The sequence below is a fragment of the Sphaeramia orbicularis genome, chromosome 22 (assembly GCF_902148855.1).
Source record: "Sphaeramia orbicularis chromosome 22, fSphaOr1.1, whole genome shotgun sequence".
Classification (NCBI taxonomy): Eukaryota; Metazoa; Chordata; class Actinopteri; order Kurtiformes; family Apogonidae; genus Sphaeramia; species Sphaeramia orbicularis.
The window spans coordinates 53187831-53214910 of record NC_043978.1 but is presented as its reverse complement, the minus strand read 5'-3'; the positions used below and the strand labels follow the sequence as shown (position 1 = coordinate 53214910).

The window sequence follows — 27080 nt, the reverse complement described above, 5'->3', positions numbered from 1 at the left end:
CTCTACATGATTTGTAAACTAGCTTAAACTGAGGCTAACCTAGTTTTCCAAATAAGGGGCTACTCTAGCACAAAGCTGTTGGATCTGTGTTGGATCCAGTATTTGATGTGAACTCTCCTTAAATCTCCACAGTACCAGTAGATCATCCACTATCTTGGGTCAGTACTAAGGGTTCAACTCCAGTAAATCAGTAGTGAACTGTGAGCACTACTGCTGGGCCTTTACCGCCCAAATCACCCCCAACAAAATCCGTCTGCACTGACACAAAACCTCCAAAACAATAGTATGTTGAATGAAAGCACTCACCAGCTGGAATCCTCTAATGAACCAGGACCAGGATGGACACAACTCGGTGTCTTTTGGATGCTTTCAGCCTTTGCATTGTATATTTTCCTGGCGTTGAACTCAGGTTCATATAAATGTCAGGAGAGGTGATTTCTGTCCCAGATCAGTGTTGGTAGAACACTGGTTGTTTGGTAGCTTGGATGGATCCATGTCCAGTCCAGTTGTCTTTAATTTCATATTATATTCCACATTTTTCCAGTCTCACTATAGTTACTGCTGTACTATAAGCCCGGATAAGTAGAGTTTACTCAAAAAATTTGAGGCAAGTGGTTGCACTTAAATGATTTGAGTAATGATCGACTAATCAATTGGTTTAAGTAGGTTCAACTTCAATGCTAAAAGTATTGAACTTAAACTATTATGTAGAAAACACTAAAAGACTAGTTCTTTGTACTTTAAATCTGTTGTAAAATCAACTCCACTATCCAACCATTCAACTCAGCATTTTAGGTTACACTGAATAATTTTCTCAATTGCAGCCAGATTAATATACCATTGAATAAATAACTTCTTGTAAGTTACTCAAACGCAAATTCCTGCCCAAAATAATTGTGTAAATATTCTACTTAATATATAACAGTATAAATTAAAGTTAAATGAAAGTATCTTCCTAGAGTAACAAGTGCTTTAATTTGATTGGACGCTGAAATTACCAAAGCACCACAACAATTTTGGATGAACAGTAAATCCATAGTTCTTCCTCTGGCTCTGACTCATGGTGCAGCTGTACAGAAATACAAAAACAAACACAAAAAGGCCAATAAACACTGCCATACACACATTAAATCCAAATTAACACTAACAGCACAACCCCACTGAACCTTTGCACAGAAAAAGAACACATTTTCAACAACAGGCCCAATACCCACAATGCAATGCGAAGATAAAAAGATGTGGTCATGACTAAAACTTAGTGATTTAATTCCATTCAACTTAAACTTTTTCGTACTTTCAACTATGTCTACAAATTAGTAGAATATACTGAACATTTTATAGTAACATCATAAAACTTAAATCATTTAAGTGCATTGTAATTAAAGCATTTCAGTAAATACGAATTCCGCGCTTACATTCCCTCTGTTTAGTCATTCAAACACTGGTGTTTCAAATAAAGCCAAAAACCTCACAGAGCCAGTCTGTGGAACGGCTCCCATCAGACAGCCAACAGTCCCATCAGTAGAAGTCATAGTGTTGGGGTGTTGGTGGAATATGTGGTGAGAAAATCCACAGGGGTGGACCGGAACCACAACCGCAAACGTCCGGTCAGAGCTGGTGTGTCCTGGCCGGGCAGTGGAGGCTGGATGCGGAAGCCAAACCGGATGAATAATACACGGTGTCGGCGGTCACATGTGGTGCAGCGGGCTTCTGAATGATTTAAAGCTTTTTACATCATCAGCCTCTCCCTCCCTCCCTCCCTCTCTCTCTCTCTCTCTCTCTCTCTCTCTCTCTCCCGCTGATGCCCGCTGATGCTGCTGCTGCTGCTGCTGAACCGACTGCAGCATCCATCCGACATGGGCATCCTGTAATCCCGCCGTTCCACAGTGAGTGTTTTTTCTTCTACTTTTGCTCTTCTCCTCTCACCTCCTTTCGTTCCCTTCCACCAACACCCTACTAGTCCATCTGTGCCACTTACTCCTTCCTCTCTTCACTCCTCCTACTCCTCTTTTGTTGTCTTCCTTTGTGCGTGTTTTTTTTCCGCCTCTTTCATGAGCTGATGGCGCAGAACGCGGTGGACACAGAGTGGAAATGTCCCTGTCCTGTCCACACCTCACCTTTACTGGTGTGAGAGGGGGGGGGGGGGGGGGGTAAAGGGAGAGTTTAGGGCGGGTGTCGGCTCTCCCACGGGGACTGGGGCTGAAAGGGGGGGGGGGGGGGGGGACACGCTCCACGGACTAGGAGGAGTGAACAGGAAGAGGCGACAGAGGGGCGGCTGCATGGACCAGACCGAAGGAGGAGGAGGGGGGGTGTTTAATTAAATGCTTTAAAAGCAGGTGAGAGCACAAGTGTTTCTATAGCCTGTATTTATTTATGTGTGTTTGTGGATCTGAAGAAGGGAGACAAGTGGAGATGCAATAATGATGATGGGGAGGAGGAGGAGGAGGAGGAGGAGGAGGGGACTTTCTGCCTTTATGCTCAGGACTGGAGATAAGAACAGCTTGTCTTTACTGATAGTGTCTGACAGTGTACATGTGATTGTTGTGGGTGTCTGTCATACTATAGAACACAGGTGTCAAACATGCAGCCCGGGGTCCAAATCCAGCCCCCCTAAGGGTCCAGTCCAGCCCTTAGAATGAATTTGTGAAATGCAAAAATTACACTAAGATATTAACAACTTATTTCATTTTAGTTCAGGTTCCACTTTTAGACCAATATGATCTAAAGTAGGCTGGATCAGTAAAATAATATCGTATTAACCTATAAATACTCACAACTCCAAATTTTTTTCTTTTTAAATGTAAGCATTTTCATGTATTTACACTAAAACAAAGTATAATGTGGCAAAAAACTGTGAATAACCTGAAATGTCTTTAGAGAATTAAGTATAATTTTAACAAGAAAAGCACTTGGAGAGCGCAAGACAGACCCCCCCACCCCCCCATCACCACCAAAATTTAATCATTTCTTCCTTGTTCCAGTATCAACATTTCCTGAAAATTCCATAAAAATCCGTACATAACTTTTTCAGTTATTTTGCTAACAAACAGACAAACAAACACGCATGCACACAAACACACAAAGCAAAGTGATCACAGTTATGTCTGTCAAAGATAAACTGAAGCATTATATTGTTAAAACTGCAAATAATTTATTCAGCTTGCTCATGTTATTCACATTGTTTTAAAGGATAGTTTGTAGATGTAAATATTTTTGTAATGTAATTTTACTCATTTTGCTCTAAAACATAGGAAAAGAGAAAACTTTGGAGTTGACATTATTTGTATATTATTATGTAGGGATGTAACGATATGAAAATTTCATATCATGGTTATTGTGACCAAAATTATCACGGTTATCATTATTATCACGGTATTGTTGAAATTGTGCTCAAAATGTTCAAAAAGTACTGATACACACACTAAAATAATTTAACCAAGTTGTATTCTGAAAACAACAACAAAAAAATAAATAAAATAATCTTCACAGTGTCCCTTCTGTTGCAGAAACATTCAAATATTAACCCTTAGTGGTCTGAGCCTATTTTGTCCGTTTTTCAGTCCTTCTGATTTGGCCTTTATATACTATATAAACAAATGTTTACTATACCCATGTTTGGGATCTGTTTTTTCAGCACAACTTCATCTATATCATCTGTCTATTATCTTTTCACTTTAACCTACTATAAAAACATAAAAGGACAGAAAACACAAAAAAATATATAAAATCCGATTTGAAAAATGTATATAATTTATTGCATAAATAACACACAGATGTTTAACGAACCTTTTCAAAGACTTTAAAAGTGAATATTGGTTCCAAATATTAGGTATAGAAAATTTAAATTGTAATAAATTAAAACTATACTCAAATATTTGACATAAAAGCAGATCTTTACATAGGCGTTTTTTTCCCCCTAAAAGTGCGGTAATCAAACACAGTTATCATGAGAATTAGAATTTAAACGGTAATACTAACCGTCTGCAATTTTACCGCGGTTTATCGTTATACCGGTAATCGTTACATCCCCATAATTCTGTTATTATTTTCCTGGTTCGGCCCACTGCAGATCAAATTTAGCTGAATGTGGAACTGAACTACAATGAGTTTGACTGCCCTGATATATACTGTATGTATTATACTGTTTGATGCAGAGTATTATCTATCTATCTATCTATCTATCTATCTATCTATCTATCTATCTATCTATCTATCTATCTATCTATCTATCTATCTATCTATCTATCTATCTATCTATCTATCTATCTATCTATCTATCTATCTATCTATCTATCTATCTATCTATCTATCTATCTATCTATCTATCTATCTATCTATCTAATCTGACCACATACCGTGCTGTGCCACAGGATGTGTTTGTGTCTATATGAGTACATGAGCACTCCGACATTGAAAGCTTCAAGCTGTGGAACTGGGCTAATCCCTAATGACATGGTCAGATCTCCCTCTCTCCTCTCTCTCCCCTCTCTCCCCTCTCTCTCTCTATCTGCCATAAGGTCTTCTCTCTCTTTTTCCTCCCCATCCTTCATTCTTTTTTTCTTTTTTTCCCCTCTGGTGCCTCATACTCACTTGTGATGACGTGCTGTCGGCGGTGCTGAAAAACCGGCGTCAGTACGTCACAGGCGAATACGCTGATGCTTGACGGGCCCTGTCGGCAGCTCAACAGGTGCCTATTACTCACAGCAGCACGGGATTAAAGAAAGTATAAAATTCAGTCAACTTGAGGGGGAATGACTAGAGCTATTCTGAAATAATAAGAGTTATTTTTGTTACAGGACGGAAGTAGGTGACACTTGGCAATTCATTTATGGCCTGGTTGAATGAGACACTTATGAATGATGGATGCTGCGGTATTTGACAAACAACTGACAGTTTAGACAAGTACAAATCAGGAAAACATTTTCAGGAAGGTTTCTACTTGACCTTTTCCAAAAATACGATGCCTTCAATGTCCGGTGTACGAGTATTTGGAGGATTCGGGAAGATATATACTAAACATCAAAAGAAACTTCTCACATATTCGTGGGGATGCCATTTCACACTATTTTATTAAATATGAAAACAAATTCTTTCTTGTTCTTAGAAAACATTTAATTAACAAACAAAATAAAAAAACAACATTATTAATCCACAGCAAGTCAAAGACTGACCAAATGGTCCAGATCCATGTCCTCAGTCCTGGGTCTGTCCTCCTGAGCCCGAACACAGGCTGGGCACCTTCTGACCATTTGGTCAGTCTTTGACTTGCTGTGGATTAATAATGTTGTTTGTTGCTGAATGTGAACTTTGTTGAACTACCCTTTGTCATATTTTTACATTCTCCTCTGGATACTCATCCACTGTTTTGTTGTTTATTGTATTTTGTTTGTTAATTAAATGTTTTTTAAGAACAAGAAAGAATTTGTTTTCATATGTAATAAAATGGTGTGAAATGGTATCACATAGAATATGTGATAAACTTCTTTTGATGTTCAGTTTATTTGAATAAAGGGAATATAATGTTCAGAAATATGTTTTGTTAGGCTATAATTATGCAAAAATGACAATTGTTGTGGTTCCTTAGAATGAGCTTTTTACATCTACAGAAGGACCGGTCATCATTCATCAAGTCTGCTAGGGCTGAACGATATGGACAAAATTTCATATCTCGATATTCTTGCCAGATATCTCTATCAATACGATATCGATACGGATTCAACATTTATTTTACACTCATTATAGAGTTTCAGAATGGCCCTCACTCCTGCCCTCATATGTTTGTCATTGGTCGGCTTTAGCTGTCGATCCACAGCAAGCATGAAAAAATAAGGTTTGTGGTTGGCTGGCCTTAGTGGTGCATTCAAGGGCAATTGTAAAAATGAGATTTGTTGTGACTTCCAGAGCTGTACATGCAGGGTGAGCGCAGGGGAAATCTATATCATTTATATCGTTGCTTTTTCGATATTAATATCTTGAATGTTCATATCTAGATATAGATACGATAACGATATATCTTTCAGCCCTAATGTCTGTTATGTTTCAGATGATGTGGCGTCCAGCGTTTAAGGTGCCTAGTTGTCACTTACCATGTTTGAGTGTTGACCAGTGGACCAGAGCTCCACACAAAAAGTACAAAAGCCAACAGGTGCTTTTCCGAAAACATTTCCAGCATGAGGGAGGTGCTGTTCATTGATGGCGCCCTGGAACAAGTAATGAGGTTTCACTTTTGTTTTTTATCAGGGATTGCAAAAAAAGACAAAACTGTGGTGCTTTCCGAGAACCACTGTTAAGTCCTAAACGGCAGAAAAGTAGCTCTGTAGCCGTGCAGTTTAATAGCTACAGAATGACATATTAGCTTTCACTTCTTGTCAGTAAACCTCTAATAATTAGATTTAAAAATGCTCAAGGCCTACGTTTACCCAAGGTCCAACAAAAGGGCAGAGCCACAGAGCTAGACTCATAGATTAACAGGGGAACAAATATACACAAAGAGTGAAAACAGCAGCAACAACAAGAACTAGATCTGGATGATTATATAACTGGCCAATTTAGCAACTGCAGTTTGTCTTGCTGCGTATTACTCACACTCTCTCAGAGCTCCTTCTAAGACACCCAGGTCTCCCATCAGAGGACAGAGTCACATGTAGGACCACACCACTGGAGCAGCTTGAGATGCAGGCATTAGATCTGACAGCCAGCCATGTACAGCAGCAGCACATGGACATGACTGCCTTCTCTGCCTTGCATTTGAATTCTTCCGTGTGTAAGTTTTAGCGGAGTTTAAGAGGATCTAATTGCAGAAATTGAGTATATTTAAAATTACCTTCGACCACAGGTGTCAAACATGTGTCCCGGGGGACAAATCCGGCCCGCCAAAGGGTCCAGTCCGGCCCTGGGGATGAATTTGTGAAATGCAAAAATTACACTGAAGATATTAACAATCAATGATGTCAAAATCATTTTAATTCAGGTTCCACAGACAGTCCAATTAGATTTCAAGTGGATCAGAACCAGTAAAATATTATCAGAATAACATATAAATAATGATAATATAATATAAATGATAATATAAATAATTACATGAAAACGTTTACATTACCAAACTGTAGTTTTATTAAAAATGTGAATATCCTGAACAATTATAAACAAACGAAAATGTCTTAAGAGAAGTAAATGCAATTGTACCAATATTCTGCCTGTTACTAAATATTTTGTGTGATTGTAATTAGGGCTGTGTATCGGCAAGAATCTGGCAATATGATACAAATCACAATACTAGGATCACGAAACTGTTAAAAAGACAATTTTTTTGTTTGTTTCTTTTTTTTTTTAATGATTATTTCCTTGAAGAATTGAATTACAGCAGAAATCTGCACAAACACTAAACACATTTTTTTTTTTATTCCAACAGGATCTAATGTTCTATCCCAAAATGTTCCTGTGTTCAAACTGAAATTCTGTTTTACAGACATTACAGTTTCAGATCCTGTTCAAATGTTCATATTCTATTAGTTCAGAACTAACAGTGTTTGAGTTCAATCCAAACAAAGGAACTAACATTATTGAATAAAAGAGTGTGAAATAATAAAAAACAAAAACAAAAAAACAAAAATGAACCTTTTGCATTTGAATAAATACCTAAAAATATTGATCCAGTAATTTTAAATATTGATACAGTATTGTGAAATGACAAATGGCGATATATAGCAGAACTGATATTTTCTTACACCCCTAACTGTAGTGCACATGTGTAAATGATAAACTGATAAACCGAGGCAGAATATTGTTAAAATTGCACTTGTTTTTCTTATGACAATTCAAGTTGTTCATGTTATTCAGATTTTTAAGGAAACTTTGTAGATGTAAACCTGATCATAATATAATTTTACTTTTTTCACTGGTATTATTTTACTGGTTCGGCCCACTGCAGATCATATTGGGGTGATTGTGGCCCCTGAACTAACATGAGTTTGACAGGCCTGCCTCAGACCTTAGAGGTGTTTATATCTACAGAAGGAGCAGGTCACATCCACAGAGTCCATTGTGTTCCTACTGTTGCTCAGAACTCTGTTTTTCCTTGACTTTTTTTTCCATTTTATGGTAGGTGGCATCAATTGTTAACATGAACTACCTGTATGGAAGCGTAGACCCTTACTATAGCCTTCCAAAAGCTCAGTGGGATGAACCAAACCCTGGTTCACACTTCCTGCTCTTTTAGCAGCCACTATAATCCTAAGTTTAACTCATAATTAGGTACCGCTAACTATTAGAGGCTGAACTTTTACAGATTTTGATGTATTTTTAATATGTGAATTTCCTATTTTCTGTAGTTTTTGTCATTTTTCTCACAACAACCTTGGGTGCAGGATGGACACCACCTAATCCAAATTCATGTAAAATTACTAAATTACTTTTCCCATTTCTAATGTTTGTTTTTAACTGTTTTGAGTGAACATTAAATTCATATTCACAGATGTAATGATAATCACTCCATACAATTATGTGAAACTGTGTATATTTATTGTATTATTTATTGTGTGCCAGTTGTCTGATAAATTTAAGAAACATTCTGGAATGAGGACAAGTTGTCTGAAAAATGCTAAAGGGTGCATGTGTGATATTTTGCAGTTTGCAGTCAAATGAGTGCTAACCACGACCCACTGTCTCCTACAGTGGCCACAAAAAACACAGAAGCTAGATTTGTCAGTTCTGGACTCATTAGTGAAGGGAATATTAATTCTGATCCACACTTAAATGTAATCGGTGATGGTAATGCACCTAAACAAGGGATACCATCTGCTATCAAACACATACAGGGTGGGGAAGCAAAATTTACAATATTTTGAGGCAGGGATTGAAAGACAGTGTATGACCAGTTAGTTTATTGAAAGTCATGAGAATTTATTTGCCACAAGAAAATGTCCATAATAGAAAATGTTTTTATTCTATGTGTCCTCCTTCTTTCTCAATAACTGCCTTCACACACTTCCTGAAACTTGCGCAAGTGTTCCTCAAATATTGGGGTGACAACTTCTCCCATTCTTCTTTAATAGTATCTTCCAGACTTTCTGGTAATAGTTTTGCTCATAGTCATTCTCTTCTTTCCATTATAAACAGTCTTTATGGACACTCCAACTATTTTTGAAATCTCCTTTGGTGTGACGAGTGCATTCAGCAAATCACACACTCTTTGACGTTTGCTTTCCTGATTACTCATATGGGCAAAAGTTTCTGAAAAGGTATGGATAATAGTGTTAGGTATGATTATGACATCAGTATATGTTTGGTTTCAAAACAATTGACGTAGTGCCTGCTGAGAAAAAACAACTAAATGTTCAGTGTACATTTTGCTTCCCCACCCTGTACAGAAAAAACAGAAATTGAATTCTTGTAGTGGCACAACATGTTCCAGTCATTAGATAAACAACAACTCACATTAAGATAATAAATGCTGAAAAAAATAAATATTTTCAATAATCGTACACCAATGAGAACCTAATTGATTATTATATTCCATTTCTGCAATTAGGTCTTCAAAAACCCCTCTAAATCGTCCACATCCTGATAACAGTTCCAGCCATAAGTCTTTGTTCACAGGCTGTAACTGTAGTTTTTACATGATGTAATGCGAGGGGTCTGTCATTCATCATTATTAGTGGTAATGGATGCTGACAGGATGCTTGTGTTTCTTCATGTTGACAGATACCAAACAAACACCAGACAGAATGGGTGTTCTTTGAAGGAACCTAATCTTTATATGCCTGTTCGGATGATTCATGCATTAAAGATTTTTAATGACGTGGAGAAGGTTGTGTGAAATGTAGGCTTAATTCAAGCAGCAGAGTACCCATTAGTGCCAGACAGAAGTGTGAGGACACCCTTTGACTGAACCATGTCCTTAACCCTTCAATCTAACCTTAAATATCACAGATGAGTAACTGGTACTGATCTGTCAACAGGCCTGTGAGGGTCCATCCAAAGGTTCGGGCCAGATGAAATGTCCTCACTTTGCAGTTCAACTTCTCAGTTCCAGCGCTTGAAAATTCTCACTGGTTTCTCGATAATTGCACACACGTAAGCAAACAGAAGTCTTTGTATTTATGAATGGCTGACTGGAACTCACCGCCCATTCTCTGTCCGATGCAGCTCAGTTCTGACGTCAGTGAACCTGCCTGCGCATAAAGGCTAATAGAATCTGGACCTCACACACACACACACACACACACACACACACACACACACACACACACACACAAATTGCCTCTTTCCTTTTGTCAATTGAATACACACACCTCTTGTTGCTTTAATAGGCACTGACAAGAGGGAGAGAGGGTTGAGGTGGTGTGAAGAAAAACAGTCTAGCATTGCAGCCTCGTCACTTACAGTACATGTCCAATGGTTGGTTTTACCTTTTCCAAAATCCAGGGCTTCCAGAGTCTCTTCATATGTGTCATAGACATCAAATATTCATTTTATTTTCAGTCATCTTTTCACATGGTGTGTGTCATGCTGATCTTAATCTGTCCGGCCAAAAGGTTAGGGCCAAACACTGTTGTTACGGGAGCTTAACCGAGTGGAAAGGATCAAACCCACTCATTCTTCAGAGCCACATTACTCCGTTATGCTTAAATGTAAAAACGTAGTTGAAACAGGATACAGTTCAGAAGACCTGACGAACTTGGGCTGAATTTGTATTGTGTCTAATTCAGTATCTGGAAAATTACAGTTACATTTTTTTCCTGACCTGGTGATTTTCAGATTTAGAGTGGATGATGTCATCACCAGAGTACAGAGAGACTACTGGGAATAACTTTTGTTCTGTTACTGTGAGTCCATTTCCAACCACTGCACCAAATTTACCAAAAATTAGTTGATTGACCTTATCGATCGATTAACGATTAATTGATAAGCCGTGATTTTTCTGAGAATCTGAATTTCTCTTTCGATCAGGTCTATAAGAATAAAAGCTGAATATTGTTTATATACTTTGTGATGATTGACCATGTGGAGGAGGAAACACACCAGGAGGCTGGAATCATCTTCACCGCAGTATGATTTATTTACAGTGTTTGCCCAGGTTACATCGCCGATTGAGCTGTGTTAGTAAAAAAAAGAAAAAAAAAAAAAAGAAAAAAACTAAACTAACTGATGAAAAACGGCTTGACCAAACATAAGGAAAATCAGTCTTCAACAGCAGAAAATAAAGCTCAGCCCATGGCTAAGGGCAACCAGCTTCAGTGACCTGCTTCACTCCAGCAGAGCCACACTTCTCCTCGAGGAGCTTCTACTCCAGGCTTTTTAGACCCGTTGCCCCTCCCACATGAACAAACCGATCACAAATGTTCAATTTACCTTTCAATTAGCATTTACTGAGATAATACTGCTATCTTTACCAAAACCTCATTTCAGTACTTTTATTTACTACTCCCTCAAAAAGTCTCTAACAGTTTAAACCTAGTTCAGACCATTTTAAAGGTGAACTAGGGGCCAACTCTCTAAACTCCCCTCTGATGGCTGCCACCCTTGGTAAGTTCCTGATGCCTTCTACTATAAAAGCTTTGGGAACCTCCCTCTTCCTGTTTGTCTGTCAGGCCTGGACTCTGGTGATGAGATGGAGTGAGCATCAAACAGTAAGGTAACAAAAGGAACAAAGGAAACAGACTAAGCTATGCAAAATGTGTTTTGATCTGTGGGCCCAGTATGGAACTATTTCTAAGGATGCAAAAATGATAAATATGAAACGAAAATATGATTACTAGAAACAAACAAAACTAGACCAGCTAAGCTAGCAGGCCCAAACCCATGGTCCACCCTGTCACTCCGACCCAGAACCAGGCCCAGAGCCTGAGAACAAAGGACACGGGTTCATCCCACTCACAGGCCATGGGCTTCCACCATGACATACTTCACTGAAAAAACATGTCATATTCCTTAATGATTTATTGAACCATTGGATACAGAACAGACAATGACATGTATGGAGTAGAACTAAAGAAATTCTGCATACACACACACACACACACACTATTTTCGCGTGGCCACCGGGGTGACCACGGGACATAGGGCCGGACCTACTAAAGGTTTGCGTGTATTAAAACTAATTGTGCAAGCAAAAAAATGTACAAACTGATTTCCTAGTAGTGACACTAAGGGTTGTGTCTTTCAAAGGTGCAGAATAGTGCGTCTGCATCAGTTAGTGCATTTGACACAATGAATATGAAATATGGGGCGTTTACACACTATTGTGCGTGTGATGGGAGGAGAAAATGTAAATATCATCGGCTTCCTGATAAAACCTGCTCTGTGACTTTTGGCAAATTTTACAGGAGAAACAAAAAACTGTTTATGTAAGAGGAAACTGTGAAATATGACAAAAAAATATCTGTTTAATGTTGGTACTTATGATGGAATGTAAACAACTTTCACAGGAGACTGAAATTTGAAGCTATAATAGGGGAGATAGCAGGTTTTTATTCCCAACCAAAAATGTCACTTAGCAGGTTTTATCAGGAAGCCGACGATATATTAATTTAACACATACAAAGTGACTTATCAAACCCAAAAGCAATTTAACTGATAGAAACTGTGTCTATATTTAACACGTCTGAAAAGGAGGAGCAAACGGGTTGGCTGTGTAATTGTGCACACATGGAAGTGGTTAGGAGACAAAGAAAAGATGAAGCCGACTTGACTCGGCTCGGCTCGACTCAGTATTCCCGCAGACCATTTCCATTACAGGACACTACTGACTTTTCAGTACCTGGTCGTCATAGCGATGCAGCGCGTTATTTCTGTCTTGTCTGTTCAGAGAGTTGCTGATAAACTCACTCGTTGCGTGTTGTCTCGTCTGAATTTTTACGTCGGCCACCAAGGACTGAGTCTCCTGGACCGACCATGGTGTAGTTTTGGGCTGTTACCATGTGAATTAATGTACCGCTATATTTACTGTAAACTTCCACATCTGTTTTTTGTAAAATGGTGGGTCACAGAGAAAACTGTCGGACCAATCAGTGGTCTGCAGTGTTTACACGTCACGGTTTAGTATTGCTTGGAACCTCAGTGGGGGTGATACCAAAAAACTAGTACCAGGTACCAGATTCCAGGTCCTTTTCCATAATGGAAACGCAAAAAGGCCGAGTCGAGTCGAGTCGAGCTGGTACCACGGAGTGGAAAGGCGGTATTAATCTACTATTCTTCATGAGATGGTTTTTGGCCGTCTTGACAATTAATTAACTGTGACGTTTAAAATCGCGATTAATCATAACACCATGTCATTGTTACAACCCTAAGCCACATTTGTTCTCTTTTATACAATGTGACTCTCAAAACCCACTGACTTACAGAATGTGAACTGAGGTTGACAGGAGGTGTTTATGTGTTTACGCATTTGGCAGATGCTTTTTTCCAAAGCGACTTACAGGGGAAAACCAATTAAATCACTCAATCAATCAAATTTTATTTATATAGCGCCAGATCACAAAAAAGTTATCTCTTGACATTTTATATATAGAGTTGGTCAAAACCAGACTCTAAGTCAATTTACAGAAACCCAACAGAATCTACATGCCCCATTAAACCCAATAATAATTCACAGCAAAACATTTCTGTCCAAATCTGGAAAAAAAAAGCATTTTTTATTATTATTTATAGTATTTTTTTCCACTAAACTTACATTAAATTGATATCATTGTGGTCAGACACATTCCCTGCTGCTGATTAAATGATGAATACTGGTAAGACAAATTAGGAACACGTCTTGGCATTTACTAATTGTAAGCCCTCCATAAACTAAAGTGATTTCATTTTCTACAGCCATCGTCAAGTTTACTTTAATTAGTTTAAAGTTCAGCAGCAGTTACAGAAATGTCAGAATAAATTAAACAGCACACAGTCATTTGTAGCTGGGATACTCGTATTTGTCATAACAGGGATGTGACTAAGTGGACTTCTTTGTGTTTCATGTAAACCCCATATCAAAACACAGGCGACGAAACTATGAAAAGGATGCTGTATTACAGAGACAAATCGGTAGTATGTATATTCTAAACTTATATAGTCCTTATTTTTGTCCCTTTTTGATTTTGCATTTTACATTTATCCTGTACAGGGGTTATTAATCATCTGACAAGCATTTTGAATTGCACTAGTCTTTGTTAAAGGTGCTAGACAAAGTTTGATTGATCGATTGACAGAATGATTGATTGACAGAGGGTGCCGAGTCAAGGTGGAAAAAACCGTCAACTGTCAGTGGAGTGTTTGAACATCGTGAGTGATGCATTTAAGCGGCACTGCACTCATTTGTATGCCAGCAGCAGTGACCAGAAGCAAAAGACTGGAACATACCGGAGAGACGGAAAAGCTAGAGAGGAGGTGGAAGGGCTGGAGAATGGGATGGAAGAGGTATTGTTTGTGGTGATTTATTTTTCCTCCAGCGAGGCTAAATCCAACACACATAACAGCCTGTCCATTAGAAAAGGCCAGAACAAATATGGGTTTTTATGTGGTGATACAATATAGAAGGAGTAGGAGGATAATGCATCAGGGATGTGGAAATTAGATCAATACTGTGGGAGAAAAATGTTCTTTAGAAACCTTTGACAATATTGCCTTTGTCTATTGTCTTTCCAGTATTTTGTAGTATTTTGATGTTTGAAGTCAGGATTCAGAATCAGTTAACTGCATTTAGGGCCAACTTCATATCTTGATTTTAGCACTTTTACATACCTCATCTAATATTGATTTAATCTTGACCCTGGACCACAGTGAGGACTAAAGATCAGGCAAAAAAAAAGGTGATTATAGATTAAACTCAGCTAAGGTGGTTTGGATTTTAAGACCAGTTACAGGAGGTCATGTAAGGTTGTTGTTGCCAGTAAAGAAAAGAAGAAACGCAAATGGAAGATGCAAGAAGGTTTCTAAAAGATGAAAATAGCTCCTTAGATGATTGCATTGGGTGTGATTCAGTTAGTTACTCCATCTTACTTTATTAGCGTCACTAAAAAGCCATTAATAATTAAAGTCAGATGTGCATATTGTGTCTGTGGTGTGGAATTTTTGGGGGATGGGATGAGAGAGGATATCTGTTTCACCGCCTATGAGCTTTTCTCTGCTACAACCGAGCCTTTAAGAATCCAATATCAGTCAACCTCTATTAAGAATGGGCTGAATAAACAACATACCAATATCAGACACAGGCCCATCTATAAACCGATCAATGTCTTGTACAGGGTGTGGCAGGACACATAGATAAGGATGGAACAACACGGGTATATGATGGATGTACAGGGTGGGGAAGCAAAATTTACAATATTTTGAGGCAGGGATTTAAAGACAGTGTATGACCAATTAGTTTATTGAAAGTCATGAGAATTTATTTGCCACAAGAAAATTTCCATAATAGAAAATGTTTTTATTCTGTGTCCTCCTTCTTTCTCAATAACTGCCTTCACACGCTTCCTGAAACTTGTGCAAGTGTTCCTCAAATATTGGGGTGACAGCTTCTCCCATTCTTCTTTAATAGTATCTTCCAGACTTTCTGGTAATAGTTTTGCTCATAGTCATTCTCTTCTTTCCATTATAAACAGTCTTTATGGACACTCCAACTATTTTTGAAATCTCCTTTGGTGTGACGAGAGCATTCAGCAAATCACACACTGTTTGACGTTTGCTTTCCTGATTACTCATATGGGCAAAAGTTTGTGAAAAGGTATGGATAATAGTGTTAGGTATGATTATGACATCAGTATATGTTTGGGTTCAAAACAACTGACATAGTGCCTGCTGAGAAAAAACAACTAAATGTTCATTGTAAATTTTGCTTCCCCACCCTGTATGTAAATCAGATCTGTTGAAACTACCCCAAAAATTGCAGCATGAAAGCAGAACCTCTTTTGCATTGGAGGCCTGAACTCAGACACTAACTTAGTCTGCAGCTGATGTTGGTCTCCGAGGGTATGAAATGGCCCTGTTGTCTTTCAGAGCTTAAGGCTACACAGACTAGAGTTGTCATCGATACGGCTGGTTAGCCGTGGAGTCAGAGGGGGTAACTCTGTTATTTTTATTTATATTGCCTGAGTCTGGAGCCTGATCCAGTGTGCTCAGCGCTTCAGGCTCCCACTGTGCTGCATTAGGGCATGATAGATGGGGATGCTGAGCACCAAGTAGTGAGTGAAGTGGGCTGGATGACATGCCAGTCACAGCTATTATAACTAGCACTGGTTCCATGCTGGAAACTCTTGACAAATAGCCATAATATACCTTGCAGTAGGCTAAGCCAATATAGAGAATTCCCTCCATAAATTGAGAGGCCTATTTCCTCATGAGGTTTATTAATAATCAATGTGAAAAGTCATTAAATTAACATTAGTGCTTCTTTTTGACCATTCTTGCTTCACAAAAATTAAAAACACAACCTGTATGTTACTTGTAATACACCATAAGTGTTGTTTATTTTTCTCCAGTTGTGCTTTATTTTATTTAAAATTATTTTTTATATGGTTCAGCCATCTGAGAGGGGCTCAGAGTAGAACTGGTGCCCCTCCTCATTGCTGTGGTGGTTCAGACTTCTGGTCAGGATGCCTCCTGCATGCCTCCCTGGTGAGGTGTTTTATGTATATCCAACCAGGAGGAGAGCCTGGGGTCTGCACACTGGAGAGTTTATATCTGTCGTTTGGCCTGGGAATGACTCGTGTCCTGCAGATGAGCTGGAGGAGGTGGCTAGGGCCAAGGGAGTCTGCTTAGGCTTTCTGTTTAATACTGCATCTATTTTACCTTAATTAAAGGAAATCCTGGTCAAGTTAAAACTTATTTGGAATAGATGACCTCTAATGTAGCTGAAATTCATTCATTCATTCATTCATTCATTCATTTTCCAAACTGCCTAATCCATATGAAGGTTGCGGGGGAGCTGGAGCCTGAGTACACAGTTCATCCCAGAGCTGAGACGAACAACCACTCTCACATTGACACCGATTTACAATGACCAAATAATCTTCACATATTTATTTCAGTTTAACTCTTCATACAGAGTTTTATTTACTGCTAAGCTAACAACAAGGCTAACAGGTAAATACTGAATAGTATCATTAACTGCACCAGAGAAAGTTCAGAAAAAAGTTAAATTCTGTTCTAGAAGATCTGTGGTTTCATGTTACTCATGGTTATGAGTTGTCTTGGACTAATAGAATCTTACACTAACAGTCATTCCCAATCATTTCTTCTGACTCGGTGTCATTGTGCGGTGGTAGCCTATATTTAGTTGCAAAGACCCTGTTTTCTCCTTGGATCTTTGTTTTTCTTATTATGCCATGCAGTGGTACTGTAAGGAGCAGAAAGGTGATAATGATTCTAAATGCTCATTACAAAGATGAGAAGTTAGAAACATTCATTTTTGTAATTTTTTTTTTTTTTACAAAAATTATTAACCTATCATCATAACAGACTGTTTGCTTCTCAAGACACTAATAATCATAGTCCATCATCATAGTCACCATCATAGTCCAACTACCTTTAATTGAAACAGATCATTGTGTTCTTCTCTGTTAAATGCAACTGTGTTGATCTCACGTCAGGCTAAGAGTGTGTTTTCCACTGGGAAAGTGAGAGCATTGCATATCTTATACTCTTTTTTTCATTCATCTTACATCTTAAACCAGTAGGATTTACTGGCTCATCATTTACAGCACATTCTTATTATCACTGTAATGAGACCGCTGATCATAAAAGTGCACATAAATCTCCGTTAAACAAGGGTCATCATCTCCTCATATTTCTGGTTTAATAGCACCTGACAAGGCCATTGCATTACAACCCTGGTGTTTACTTTTTGCTGAATGGCTGCATCTGTGACCTCCATCATCTCATCTTTTCCCAAAGTGAAGCAAATTTATTAGGGGGCATTCATCTGTCTTAAACCAACATGGCAGATGCAGAAAATCAACAAAGCACATGTGAATTTGTCATGCCAGATAGTAAGCTACATTATGACTTAGTATTTTACCAAATTAATTTTTTTTAAAAGTATGTCTGACATGCTGGTAAAATATTTACAGGCACCTAATCATTAAGTATTTACCCAGTAAACGTATTGTGAAATATAGTTCGGTGCAATATATGGAAGCACCAATATTTTGGTAGACCATTACTATTGGATAAGACTAACCACTTTTGTTATTGACATGTAAGATGTCATTTGAGGTGGCTTAATGATGGCTGATATTTATTAGGCATGCAAAGGTACTCGGGAAAATACCAAACTGTTCTGTCCATCCTGCACGGGACAATCTGCCCTTATGGACCACGGTTTTGCAATTGATTTTGCACTTTATCTACTGCTTAACAAGGCAAGGCAGATTTATTTGTATAGCACAATTCATACACAGGGCAATTCACAGTGCTTTACAAAAAAAAACCAAAACAGGTCACTGAGTGTGTGTGCCTGTCCAGGCAGACAAAAGCCTGCCCCCGCAAGTTAATGTCCTTGATTGGGGGGTTTGGCTTTCAAACTCACAAAGGGTTAAGTCGCTCCACTGTCACGTCTCATCTGCGCAATAACTACACATAGTGTGTAGATGCGAGTGCGCAGTGCAGGGAAGCCCCACCCCTCAGTGAGAGGCAGTGGACAGAGAAGCGGTTTTATGCTGCGTCTCCACTACGTGGTACCGGTTCTACTCCACTCAACTTGGCCTTTTTGCATTTCCATTACGTAAAAGAACCTGGAATCTGGTACCCGGTGCAAGTTCTTAGATATCTACTCCACCGAGGATCCAAAGTGGGGGAAGCGATACTAAAATATGACGTGTAAACACTGCAGAACACTACTGGTCAGAGTTGTCTCATTGCATTATCAGTGTGCGACCCGCCATTTAAAAAAGAAAAACAGATGCGGAAGTTTACAATAAATATACCGGTAGGTTAATCCACATGATGGCAGCCCGCTAAACTACCCCGTGGTCGGTTGAGGAGATTCAGATATTTCTGTCTTTGGTGGCCAATGAAAAAATTCAGCATGAGTTTGACGGGGCAACACGCAACAAGCAAGTTTATCAGCAACTCTCTGACAAGATGTCACAGTACTCTGAAGTCAGTAGTATCCTGTAATAGAAACAGCTCCAGGAATAGTACCTACCTGGTGCCCGAGTCGAGTCGAGTTGAGTTGTTTCCACATAGTGGAGACTCAACACATACAATACTGTGACACACTACTGCAAGGAAATGCTTATGGTAGATAACCATGGTGGTTTTATACTGCCGTTTTCTTTTATATCCCTATGCAGAACAGGAATTTATTCATTTAAAAAACATAACACAGGCACTTTTTTCAATGAAGCAAAAAGGGCAGGGGCTCAAGCCCCCTTTGGGCCCTATTTGTGCACGTGTCTGTTTTATACGACTGTATACAAGTAGTCAAGGTATAAGAAAGTGTTATATTGTTCAGTACAGAAAGTGTTATTTTATTCAGTAAAGTGATGTAATTTGTTCCTCCTGTGAAATTCAGTTTTTGCTGACCAGCAAAATAAAAATATAATTTTGGGAGAAAAAAAACAGTTTTCTTTATGCACAAAACATGTACTGAAATGGTGGCCCACAAACCAAGGTACGGACCATACCATGGGCTACCTGTACTGTTGAATCCCCAATATTTATCTGTTGTATTGTACAGTCTTCATTTTTTTTTTTTTTAATTTGTATGATTGAATTTGTGCTTATTTATAGATCATGTAATGAATGGCTGAAAGACTTAAAACAGTTAACCTGTATCAATATACAATGATTTCCCTGGCACAAATGGTCAATAAATAAACAAAGAAACAAAAAGCAAATAGCACTGGCATTGGCTGCTGACCAAAATACTCATACCCCATTGGCTGAGTATTTTGCAGTCGCTGCATTGCTAGTGCAGTATACTTCCATTATTACCCACTAACCTAAACTGCAGCTGCAACTTAAACTGAAGGGTAACGGATGCTGTTTGAAACAAATGGTTGCCTCCTTTGCTAGGAAGTACACAATTATATCTGTGTAGAATAATTTACAATATATTTACTTTGGAATGTTTAGTAATTAGGAGATGGTGAAAAGAAGTTTTAGCCAAAAAATAACCAGTGGGGACATCCCTAAATTACCTCTTTCAGGGTTCTCGCTAGCATCATTGAACATCGGAGCCCCGACACTGAGATTTGACCCACGACGCTGTCTTTCAACCAGCGTAGCGGTGGGTTTTTTTTTTGTGTGTGTGTGTGTGAGATCATCCAGCGTAATGATAAGGATAGTTGAATTTGAAAAAATATATTCCTTTGTCTTGGCACAAAGCGCTGCAGACAGGAAATGAGAACAATAGAATCCACAGCCCTTTGTGTGTTTTGGTATTGTCTGACACCCGCCCGCCAACATCACTTGCCTTACACTCATTGGCTGACAATGAGACTTCAATCAGTTTATCTGATTTAAACGCACTGATCACCTGTGGAAAATTAGATCTAAAATTTAGCCTGTATATTGTCTCTGAGTATCAGTTTGTGTCAAGTTCCCGTATGGAGTAATTCCCATCAATAATTACCATTCACAAATTTAAAAAAAAAACAGTTTTTGCTTTTAATCATTGTTGTAACAAAGACAAAAACTTGGCTTCATTCCTCAAAATTTGCCCCTCAAAATGCAGGAAATAGTGTTTCAGAGAGTTATACATTTAAAAATTTTCCGGGGGCATCCTCCCCTGGACCCCGCAGGTGCACACTGTGTACATGGTGCCCCTACGCTGTGAAAAAATCCTAGTGAGAACCCTGTCTTTTCATGTAGAGGTTACTTTTACATTTAGGCTTCACACCCAAGCCATGTGGTTGCTATTAGACTGTGTGAGTAGATAGTTTGACATAAATCAAACAAAAACACCCATCTGCAAATGATCATGGCTTTCAAGGCACTGACATTGAAGAAAACGTCGCAGTTATGTTTTTTAAAATCGGTCTCTGAACACTTAAGACAGCCAGCGAGAGTTGGACTGTGACTAATGACTCAGGCAATAGAATCAACCTGGAAAGCAGCGATTCCTCTTGTGTGTCAAATGTGCCATCTGATTCATTAGGCCTGTCAGATAGGGATAGTACAGCCAGTCAGCCAAGCCGTCCAATCAGCCAAACAGTCACCAAAGTCATCCAAGCAGACCAAACTGAATGTGGAACTCCACAGTTCCACTTCAGAACCAGCCAATTACTGCAGGGAGATGCCTTCACTGGACGTAGAAGGGATTATATCTCTTTTACATGAATTACACTGGGTTACAAAAAAATGGTTTTTGCAAGTTGTCTAGGTTTTTTCAACTGAATTCGGACCATTTTGCACCGCTAAATCCAAAAATGACATCTGTTTTTCTCAATCAGGTCAGGTTTTTTTGCTAATTTGATTTTGAAAAATTTGATCTTCTCACAAAATTGATTACATTTTTGTGACTTTATCAGTTGATTTTTTTATAGAGTTCTCGCCCAAAATAGGTTTTAAGAGAAAAAAAAACATTTGATCACTTGATTCCTGTCAGGTACAATGGTGTATTCACCACAGATGTAGCAGAATACGTCAGGCTTATTTTTGCAAGATCTTCTAGTCGAAGCCATTTCATTCACCTGTAATATTAAAAAAAAACATTAATCATAAATTGGCAAAAGTAAAATCTTCAGAACTCTTTTATTGCAAGAAATATGAAAGAATTTTGTATCATATGATGTGAAAATGCCCATAAATGTAAGCAGAAATGTTCAAAAGCCAATATGTAGCATAGTTCAGAAAGTTGACCTAAATGAGCAAAATTAATGTGGTTTTTGGATTCAGCACACCAAAATTATCCTAAATCAGCTCAAAAAACTGAAACAATAAATTTGTTGTTGACCAGTGTTATACACCTTACAAGATATGTGTATTATAATGAAAAGTGAGCTGTTTGATCTATATTTACATATGTAGTTTATATATTTAGTCAAAAAGGCCTATTGAATCTGAACTAGCTGTCTGTCTGTACACACCACATACTTACAAGTCGGATTATCTAAGATTATTCTGACCCACAGATATAATGATGGATGTTTTTTTTTTTTTCTTTTTTTCTGAAAACTGACAGACTGCTGATCAAACAAACCTACAGAGAAACTGCAAGACAGACGTATAAACAAGATCAAATCCTGCAGAAAGAGACCTGATATAGACAGATAGATGACAGAGGACAGACCTGCTTCACACTGAACTGCACACAAGCATTAAAAAAAGCACAAAATACAGCGGGTTAATCGTAAAGGTAATTACCCTGTGAGCCTACATCTTTTGTATTCTATTCCCCTCGTCTCATTTTTTTGCATTGCCTTCATCATGTTGCGTAATATATCATGTCAATAGATCGTATCAAATCAAGGTATTTTTTTGTTTATACTGTCAGATGAAACATTTGTGTGCATTTGTTTTTATCCATTGAAATTATTCATCATTTTCCTTTTTGTCATTCTAATCGTAATGGGTCTTTTACAGAATGTTGTGTTGGGCTTTTGCTTTATTGCATGATGTTGTCCTTATTGCATTGTTTGCTTTGCATTTGTTTGTTTTTTTTGCTTTTTTACATTGTTTTCATCTTGTTCTAACTTTTGCATAATCCGCGGGTCACAGAAGCCATTCATTCTAGAAATATTAACTCCGATCACCTATGGATGAGTGCGGAGTTAGAGGAATAGTAAAGCAGCAATCACCAAGCTCCGCCCACCCTCCCCCTCCAGTGAGTTTCTTGTACCAAAGGCCCAACATGAGTCTGTTTCAGGGGGGCAAACTGGTGTCAGTGCCCCAGGGTGACAGTAATGAGCCTTAAGGCTGGAAGCAGCAGGAATAAAACAGAATAAAGATGAAGAAGAAGTCTGTTCAGATCCACTGGAGAAACATAATGTTTGTGTCTGTTCATTATTTCAGAGCAGATTCATCTGTTTACTGATGAAATGTCAGATTAATTCCTTTCTCATATCATCATTGATTCCGTATTGCATGGCTGCGGTAGTCAAATAATCAGGTTACAGCTCAAAATTGTACTTTGGTATCACTAAATAAATCTGAATCAATTAATACTGAATCAAATTGAATTGAATCAAATTGTGATTAATTGATTCAGAACCTTACGAATCGAATCAATTAGGGCGGCCTTACACTGTGCGAGTTTAGAGACGATTTCTCACTCGTGCGACTCTTTCTGGGATCGGGCCCGATGTGCCTCTAATCGTGTGTCGTGCTTCGTGCAGTGTACATGGGGTAAAGAGAAGCGATTAGCACCTCACGACCACCTCACGACCAGCAATCGTGTGTTCGCAAGGAAAACGGAGCTGTTTGAAATCCTGCTCGCTCCTCGTGAGTGTATCGTACTGTCAAAGCAGTGCCACGAACCGATGGGCCTCAAATTCTCACACTGTGCATGCACGAACACAGACGCGTGCAGTAGCGTACAAGCTGACAGTAGCTGGCTGTTGTCCTAGTGCAGTTTGGCTGTTGCAGCTTACCTCTAGTTCCTGGATGACAGCCCATACTGTCCACGTCTGGACAACCAGTTCCTGCACCAAACACGTCGTCGTCTTTTCTTCTTTTTTGATTCCTCACAGATAATGGCACATATTACCAAAGCAGCTCGTTGGTTTTTGTTTAGCACTACCATTTCGTGACTCACGCCAATACACAATCGTCTATGCACTTTTACGGATTCCTTGGTATTTTAACGTTGTATTTCCGGATACAACACTCAAACGTGTCGTGCGTCCTGTGGTGTATGGTCCTACAGTGTGAGCAGTCAGGTCGCATACGAGCGTCGGTCCGTGCAGTGTGAGAACAGGAATCGTGAGTCTGACTGTACGACTGAGTCGCACAGTTTGAGATGGAGCTGCGTGCAACGATCGAAATAATCGCACAGTGTATGGACGCCTTTAAGGAAATTGGCCATGATACCCAGCCCTAGTTTCAACTGTTGTATGTTTTATACAGCTTTCATCTTGTTGCATTTTTTTAATGTTGTTTTTGTCTTACTGCATGTTTTATGGCATTTTCAGGCCTGTTCTATGAAATAAGGAACATTTATCTTGGTAATTATTGATATCATGATGACATTTTACCCTATTGCCCAGACCTATGTACACTTGCAGTAAATATGCGACTGGGAGAAAAGAGAAAAATCTGTCCCACAGTTGTCCTGACTCAGGTATTCCACTGAATGATGATGCCTGTTTAGTCTGAGGGCCATCAGAATGGGGCCAGGGCTGCTTTCCAGCTCACTTGGCCTTTATGTAGAACGGTTTGGGCCAGGCATGGCGGGCTGGTTGCCAGGTTGGGTTTGAGTGAATCAGAAGGGCTCTCAGCTTTATTAAGCTAATGTGGCTCTTACTGTAAAGGCAATGAAAGCTTAATCAGGTTATTCACCCAGAAATTCAGACGCAGGCATGGGCGGACACGGAGACAGGCTTAGTCATGGCCGATTAGATACAAGGATGGATGTTCAGACAGCTCACTTATCTGGGAAAGTTCAACTAATGCTAAGAAGCTAGAGGTGGTGGTGATGATTACGACAAGTAGGGATGCACCGATACCGATACGAGTATTGGCATCAGCTCCGATACTCAGTTTGTGTACTCGTACTTGTACTCGTAAAAGATATCCGATACAAATGCACTGATACCACTTCTGTCCGTGTGACATTCCCGGTTCAGTGCAGCAGGTACGAGGAGGAGGAATAATGTGTGTGAGTGTGAAGAGTGTGGAGACTTTTCAAAATAAATGACGGTGATCAAAGTAACTCTGACTGACAGTACCATTCAGACACAGACAGACACAGACGCAGCGTTCTGTCCGTCCTCTGCGTACATTCCATCTGTTTTCCAGCTGATGGAGGATGAGTAAACAGAATGAGAATACCAGCGGGGGTACGGAGCGCTGCTGAAGCTAAACTTTTAAACCTTACCAGAGAAAATGCTGCAACATTAGTATCACATTAGTGTTCCCTCTGTCGTCTCCATGTTTGTTATTACTGACTTTCTTCTTCTTCTTCTCATTAAACTTTCCTCTTCTTCGTGGTATTTGTCCAGTATGGTTAATTCAGAGCGGCGCCCCCTGGTGGATTAATTGACAAACGCTCATTCCAACACATTAAATGTCAGTAGCAGCACTTTGTTCCAGTCAGACTAATGACAACGACAATAAAGCACATTTACAAAAGGAACTAAGAACTGGAATGGGATTATTAAGGACTAGTATCGGTACTCGGTATCGGCAAGTACTCAAATGTAAGTACTCGTACTTGTACTCGGTCTGGAAAAAAGTGGTATCGGTGCATCCCTAATGACAAGGATTCAATTATTGATCTTTAAACAGCAGTACTCTGGCAGAGCAGATAATGGCGTTTGTTTCGTGTTGTAATATCAGGGAAAGGCTGAAAAATCTGTGTGAAACTGCTGCTGTGAACCAAACTGCAGAGGATTGCTCTCACTGAAAGATGACTTCACTTTTTCAATTATTCTTAATCACAGCTTCTGCACTGAGTATATTATTTCATTTGTTTGTTACACATTTATATTCCCAGTAGTTTTTTCCATTTTTCATCAGAGGCAAAAGCTTTGTGAATAATTGCATGATGTAAGGTTTAAATGTAAAATTTATTGCATGCGCCCACACTTTTGAATAATTCAAGTAGCTAGAGTCGTCAGTGGCTTTTTAGTTTTATTTCTGTGTAAAGACTTAGAAAAGCAGAGTGTCTGTTTGTGTCAGAGTCAAAGGATGGTGCAACATTGACAGGTACCACCCTCTACCACTCCATACACATATTTTCTGGATTTATTACCAGTGAATCAGATTTAACCTTTTTACTTTGCATCTAGATATATTTTTCATGTTTCTCTCTGCACTCTTTTGGCATTCTCTTGAAGGCACTGGTCAAAGCACATCAGTTTCAGGAAATGGAAAGCAAATGTTATTAAGCTACAGTAACTCAGCTTAAAGGGGTTTTGGAAAAGTGCTGTATAATTAATCTAATTGCTGTCACAGTTGCAACATCAGCACTTGCTGTTAGATAATTAGAAAAGGTAGCAGTTTTTTCACATTTTTTGTAATATTTGTTATACATCTGTTGATAAACAAAAATGTTGAAATGGTTCATTTTAGAGTTTAGGGGGAACTACAGTCTGTGCTCAAACCTTTTTTTTTAAGAGGAAGTAGCTGACGAGATTGCAGAAAAATTGCAAAAACTGCTATTCTATTTGGTCATAAACACTATAAGGTAGATAGCTGCTGTTTTTCTGTGGGTTTTTTTTCTTATTGCATAAACTTATCAGTCCCTCCAGGATTTTGCAGGATTTTTTTTTTGATTGTTGCCGCCTAAAATGCCTGATTTTGTGACAGCTTTTCCAAAAAATTGCAGTGAAAGTTGTGATGATTTGAGGCTTCTTTTATTAAAGTCACAGGAACTCAGGCATTTGCAAAATAGCTAGAACAGTCTTTTTTGAGTTTTTAGCCTTTAAAAACACCAGGAAGCGATGATTTTAAACAAAATAGGCTGTATTTGCAAAAAGCCACAATTGCAAAGAACACCAGAAATATCAGTGACACTGCCAAACATGTTCCTTAGGTACATGTTAAATAAAAACAGACGATAAAATAAGTACATCTGTCAGTAAAATAACTGGTTTAAGAAAGTGCAAAACTCTAACTCACATAGAGAGACACACATGCACACAGACACACATGCACACAGAGACACACATGCACACAGACACACATGCACACAGACACACGTGCACACAGACACACATGCGCATATAGACACACATGCACACAGATACACATGCACATAGAGACACACATGCACAGAGACTGACATGCACATAGAGACACACATGCACATAGAGACACACATGCACAACGATACACATGCACACACCAATTTCAGCCGTTCTCCTGCATGTTTTGCAGTTTAAAAGTGTCTGTCAAGTGGTGACTTTTGTTTGTGTTCCACCACAGTGTTGCAGGCAGTTCAGAACAGTTTACCTCTGCTTTTGTGTAACACATCTGGAAACTGAATTGCACAA

The 27080-nt window shown here is 38.8% G+C and overlaps 1 protein-coding gene across 1 annotated transcript in view; it reads left to right on the top strand.

Moving 5' to 3' along the window:
• Window positions 1-1800: 1800 nt before the first annotated feature.
• slc7a14a (solute carrier family 7 member 14a) overlaps window positions 1801-27080 on the top strand; it is a 72600-nt gene continuing 47320 nt past the window's right edge. Inside the window, exon 1 of the mRNA XM_030126867.1 lies at window positions 1801-1886. The gene's annotated coding sequence lies outside the window, so the exon portion shown is untranslated. The remainder of the gene's footprint in view (window positions 1887-27080) is intronic.